Raw genomic sequence first — 6,837 nt, forward strand, 5'->3', positions numbered from 1 at the left:
TAAATTGTACATTTATTTATTAATTATTATATTTTTTATTATAATAAATTAGAAAATGTTAAATTATTTGCGCTAAATGATGAGGTCGGAAAGAGGAATTTTGACAGACTGATGGGTTAGGCGAGCGGGACGAAGTCGGTGTTTGAGGCGAGGGATGGGGGATGCTGGATTGATGGGTTAAACAAGGAATGACAGTTCAACTGTATTCAATAGAATGCCCTAGTATTTGTTGATGCATCCATAATTTTTTTTTAGAAAGATTTAGGGCTTATTTAATTTTCCTTATTTTATAAATTAAGTTAACAAATTGTATTCAGAAAGCTACCTCAAAGTAGCTACAAAAGCATATCTTTTATAAAGCAATTTTCTGAAACAAAAAAAAAAACTCTGATTTTTTTTTTTGGAGATTTGTACACAGCAAAGTCTTAAATCACTGCAAAATAAGATTCTTAAAATGTAAGACATGATCACTCAAAAAAAAATCTATCAAGCATTCATATGACAACATTACAATAAGAATCTTTATCTATTTGACCTCCATTCTCCAATATCAATAGCAATTAATTAGAACTTCCACGCAAAAATATCAAAAAAACATCGAAGCATAGAGAGTAAGCACATAACCTATCCTATATACTCCTTATAATTGAAATTAACTTTTATCAAGAAAAAATGGAAGCATGGGAAAATAAAGAAGAAGAAGTGTAGAGAAAGATGAGGCAGGGAAAGGAGGAAGAAAAACAATAGAGGAAGAAGAGGAAGAAGCAAGAAGAAAAAATGGGCCTACCTGTGCATGAAAGAGGACCCACGGAAGGGATTGTGCAACTGGCTAGGATTGATCGGATGATAGGCGAGTCGGGTGAGAGGGAATAGATCGGGCTTCAGCTAGGGCAGAAGGTTGGCGACGAGGTCGGGACCGACATCCCCTCGCTTCGGGTAGCGCAAGAAAGGGAGAGGCAGTGGGCTTCGTTCCGTCTGGGTTGTGCAAACGAGAGGAGAATGCGAGGGAGAAGAGGTCGGAGAGGAAGAATAGCGGGATAGTTGCTGGTGTTAGATAAGAACGACGACGTTTCATTATGCAGAAGGGATGCGATTATACGAACAACAACAACAATATCAAGCCTTTGTCCCACTACGTGGGGTCCGCTACATGAATCCTTTTTCGCCATTGTGTTCGGTTAAAAGTCAAATGCATCAAAAATTAAGTGCGGAGATTTACCAAGCGATTTGAAATGTAGGGTTAGGATGATGTATAGGGAGAATCACAAGCGACACTTTAATAGTAGTATAGATATAAGTTAAACCAATTAAACAAGATTTTGTGCAAATGGTGTTTATAAATCAATACTGATCAATTATATGATTTAGTAAATGACAAATTGTTTATAATAGTTAACTTACCTTGAATGATATGTAAGGCAAGAGGATTTTTGAAAAACAACAGGGAACAATGAGCAAGACTAAATCGTGGGTTGGAGTCGATGGACAGGAGATGCTGCAAAATAGTATATTAGGTACCCAAAGTGCAAACAAGAAATATGAATAAATTAAAAAAATAGCACAATGAAACTAAAAAAAAAAAAATACATAGAAAGAAAATATCATCTCAATTATTAAAGTGTTGAATTTTTTAAATTTCTTGCATTGAATAGAGACAAATTTTGAATTACAAGAAATGGAATATCAAATTTTTTTAAGGAGAACTAAATTCATTTACAAACATTGAGTAGTTCAAATGAAAAAATAAGAAGAAAAACATCAAATGAAAACTTACAGCTAATCAAAGTCCAAATATTAATACGGATTGAGAAAAATAATGAATAATAAATTGGCAAACACTTATGTGTTTTGGAAGTAATTTTTTTGACACACCAAGACATTTAAAAGAACGATGAAAAAAAAACGATAAAATCTGCTTATTATTTAGCGAGGCATATAATACCTTAGCGAGGCATAAAATCTGCTTAGTTCATGACAATATGAAAGTCTTATAGGAAAGCCACAACATCTATTCTTTAATTTCCAAAAAAAAAAAAAAAAAAACAATACATGGCTGATTGAACATCCGCTAGACTCATACAAGTAAAAATCACCCATATTTCCAACCGACATATTTATTAATTTTCGTATTTTTAGGAGGTGGATTATAATCTAAATCATGTTTAGATTTAGGAGTTAATTAAAAAAAATTTTACCTCTAGTTTTTTGCAAGAGAACTGCAGCGGGAACAAAATTTTGGAGTTAATAAAAACAATTACCTCTAGTTTTTTGCAAGATAACTGTATCGGGAATAGAACTTTGGAGCTAATAAAAAAAAATAATTCAACGTTTTTGCAGTGGGGAATAGAACAAGTTCGGAAGAAGATAATATATATGCTTCCAAATCGTGTAATAGCTATCTTAAAGTTTATAGAAATTTCAAAGAGAGATTAGATTTTAACAATGAGGGAGATAAATCCCTTTTTTTTTCTCACAAAACCAAGAAAAAGGAAACTAATGGAAGGGAATAAGAGAGATTAGGAAGAAGAAATACCTACAGCATTCCAAGCCATGGAATATCCATTTTCTTTCAAACAGAACGAAATTCGTTCTCAAGCATTTAATAGAAATGATTCATGAAAGCAAATCCCTAACTATACACATCTCAACAAAATAAGCAAGTTTGTTTTAAGATTTATTTTTAAAAATAAAAGAGAAAATAAAGACCTAGTGATTCCCAATCTAAGTATAAAAATCTCATAAAAATTCCTTCAACAAATCTCATCGTACTCTCTATCAAAAAAAAAAAAATTGCAAGAAGCCATTAGATTTTAACAATAGGGAGAGAAATCCCTCATTAATTTATTGTTCAGAAAAAAAAAAATTGCAAGAAGCCATTAGATTTTAACAACATGTAGATAAATTCCTCATTTTATTGTTCAGAAAAGCAGGAAGAAGGGAACTAATGGAAGGGAATAAGAGAAAAAAGGTAGAAGAAATACCTAAAGCTGAAATAGCGGCTGGGGCAAAGGCAGGATTGGCGGTAGGGGATGAATGCTTCGGCATCGAGAGAAGAAGAGAGGCAGACGTCTTGGATTTCCTTGAGTTTTCGACCAGACTTCCTAGGCGTGCGAACAAGAGAAACGTATTCCTAGGATTTCCGATCAGAGGGCGACGGAGTTGGGTCGGGGCATTTTCGCGAATGGAGATTGAGGAGCGTTCATGCGAATCAGAGGGAGAAGAGCCGATATTTTTTGCAATGTTTAAAGTGTAGCGAGCATATGAAAAGCTTATACAACAATATGCAAGCGGTATTTCGTGTAGGGATGCTTTGATACGAATGAAGAGCTCAGGGATGCCAAGAGAAATGAGGAGGGATGCGTTGAAAGAAGAACAACCGTATTATGATTGGCAAGCATATGAGGATAAAGCGTTTAGAAAAGGAACGATGAATATATAGATTAAATTTTTTAACGGCCAGGATGATGTATTGGGAGAATCACAAGCGACACTTTAATAGTAGTATAGATATGTCCACAACTACACAGATGGCATCATTTTTACGAATGGTCTTTGGCAATCCAAGAACAAAGTCCATACTAACGTCTTGCCAAGGACAAGAAGGGACAGGTAAAGGAGTTTGTAGTCTAGTGTTTTCCTTTCTATGTTTAGCTAGTTGGCAAGAGTGACTCCTACTAACTAACCTAGCAACGTCCCGCTGTAGACTAGGCCAAAAGAATTGATATGTTATGGCCTCAATAGTCTTATCTCTACCAAAGTAACCAGCTAGACCACCAGCATGAGCTCCCATACTAAGAACTCTCTTAGTGAAGTAGTAGGGATGCAGAGCTTCTGGGCACGGAATAGATATCCATCCTAAAGGATATAATCATCTACGACACGTTCACCAGAAGAGGTGAGAATGAAATAAATCTTTCCAAAATTGGGGCAATCAACATAGTCATTTTTTAGTTGTTCAAATCTTATAACTTCAGCTTTCAACTCAGTAAGAGTCATCACACGACGACTAAGGGCATCAACTGCTCGGTTTTGTACTCCTGCCTTGTATCTAAGTGTATAGGTATAGTCCTTGAGAAATTCTACCCACCTACCATGATGCGTGTTCAATTTCTTTTGGGAATTAATATATCGTAAGGTTTTATGGTTTGAAAAGATAACAAATTCTTGCGCGAGTAGATAATGCCGTTAATATCTGAAGGATTGAATGACAGCATAAAATTCTTTGTCATATATGGAGTATCGCTGTCGAATATCATTCAACTTCTCACTAAAATAAGCGACATTGTGACCTTCTTGGGAGAGAACTCCACCAATACCAACTCCAGATGCATCACAGGATACCTCAAAGACTTGAGAAAAGTTAGGTAATCTCATCACTGGGGCTTCCACTAATTTTCTCTTAACATCCTCAAAGGCCTTGGTGGCAGCCGCAGACCAATGGAACTCTCCCTTCTTAAGGAAATCAGTGATAGTGGAGACTATGGTGCTGAAGTTTCTAATAAACATCTTGTAAAAGGTAGCTAAACCATGAAAGCTATGAACTTCCCAGATATTCTTAGGGATAGGCCAATCATCTATAGCTTTCACTTTCTCGGGATCTACAGCAATTCCACGGGATGAAACTATAAAGCCTAAGAATATGACCTGGTCTGTGAGCAAGACACATTTCTTAGGATTGGCATAAAGTCGCTCTTTCCTCAAGACATCACATGCTTGTCGAAGATGGCCTAAGTGTTGGTTAATAGACTGACTGTAAATGAGGATGTCGTCGAAGTATATAACTACAAATTTCCCCACACATGGCCTAACAACTTGGGTCATCATCCTCATGAAAGTTCTTGGGGCATTGCTCAACCCAAACGACATAACAAGCCATTTAAACAAATCATCTTTAGTTTTAAAAGCAGTTTTTCACTCATCTCCTAGGCGGAACCTAATCTGATGATAGCCACTTCTCAGGTCAATTATGGAGAAAATGGTGGCTCTAGACATCATATCCAACATGTCATCTAGTCGTGGGATAGGGAATCGTTATTTAACAGTAATTTTATTAATAGCATGACTATCCACACACATCCGCCATGTACCATCCTTCTTGGGAGTAAGAAGGGTAGGTACGCACAAGGACTCAGACTCTCCTTAATGAATCCACATTGTAGGAGTTCATCTACTTGCTTCTTGAGTTCAACATGCTCAGTAAGGCTCATGCGATAGTGAGGTAGATTTGGGAGAGATGTACCTGGGACTAGATCAATGACATGTTGTATGTCCCGTAATGGAGGTAATTGGTTGGGGAGATCCTCAGGGAAAACATTAGCAAAATCCTGAAGTATGGGTTTGACTTCTTGAGGGATAGGACTAACAGAGTCCTGAGCAATATCATGTCCAACTTGTACATATTGGGAAGCACCTTGACACACGCATGAATCCAAAACCTTGGCAGATACAAGGTTCAATCATTTGTTAGGTTTAATGGGCATGGGCTTAGGATCATCCTTTGGCCTTGGCTGGCTTGGCATAAGCTTGATTTTCTTGCCAGAATGTTCAAACATATAGATATTTGAACGGCCATAAATTAGGACATCATTATCAAAAAGCCAAGGGTGGCCTAGGATAATTTATCCAACATCCATGGTAAGGATATCACACCAAACGTTCTCCTTATATTCAGAGAAGGAGATGGGTATGTGACTTCATTCTTTCACTTCCAAATAAGTGGAATTAACCCATGCTACCTTACAAGGGTAGGGGTGTGGAACAACATATAAGGTTAAGTGGGTCACCATGCTGGAAGAGACAACATTGATGCAGCTACCACTATCAATGTTGACTTTGCAATTTTTATCTTTTCTCTTGGTGTAGGTGTGAAAAATGGTTGCCCTACGCCAGTCATCAATTGAATGGGGTTAAGATAACGCACATCTCACTATAGAGAGGGGAGATGGATCAAATCTTTGAATGCTTTGGATGATCTCAGTGTCACCCACATCCTCAAATTATTCACTTTCATCATCTACTTGGTGAATAAAATCAGTTTCAGCTTCAGTTTCATCATCCACTTTCTCTTCAATAATAGTAACTTGGTGAGGACTAGAACAATGTGAAGCAATATGGCCATACACATGGCATCTAAAACATTTAGTTCCAGGATGGGTCTTGGGTTAATCTATCATAGGAGATTTGCCTTTCAAGTTAGGTCGACTCTGGGGTGTGCTAGAGGAAGGTCGATTATGGTAGCTAGTGGTTGGTCGAGGAGATGGGGTATGTGGAGCCGATCCAATGGAATGTTTGAATGGGGTCCAGACTCAGTATGACGAGTAGGGGGATGTGGCCTAGACTCTTCCAAATCCAAAACAACGCTATAGGCACTCTCCATGGTGGTGATGTTTCTAGCAAATAATTCGTTGCGAAGATCCTCACGCAAACCAGCATGGAACATGGATAGGATTTGTGCAGGAGTGGAGGTGGTCTCACCACTGCAATGGATAATGAACTCATTGAATGATGTAATGTAATCCTTTCGGATTTGTTGCCATGAGTCAATCTATTCCACCTATCCAAGAGTCTCGGGAAATAAGGTGGGAGGTATTTCTGCCTTAGTTCTCTCTTCATGGCTCTCCAATCAGTTATAAGATACTCTCCTCGGGATTTCCTAAGGTTTTTTAAGTTGGTCCAAAATTGACCAACTCTCCCAATTAGTTTCATTTCAACAAATTTGACTTTCTTTTCTTCTGAGATGTTGTACCATTTGAAGAAATTATCCATACTCTTAAGCCAGTCTAGAAAGATCTGGGGATCTTGGTTGCCATCAAATGTGGGAGCATCAACCCTAATGTT

The sequence above is a fragment of the Dendrobium catenatum genome, unplaced genomic scaffold (assembly GCF_001605985.2).
Source record: "Dendrobium catenatum unplaced genomic scaffold, ASM160598v2 fragScaff_scaffold_1061, whole genome shotgun sequence".
Classification (NCBI taxonomy): Eukaryota; Viridiplantae; Streptophyta; class Magnoliopsida; order Asparagales; family Orchidaceae; genus Dendrobium; species Dendrobium catenatum.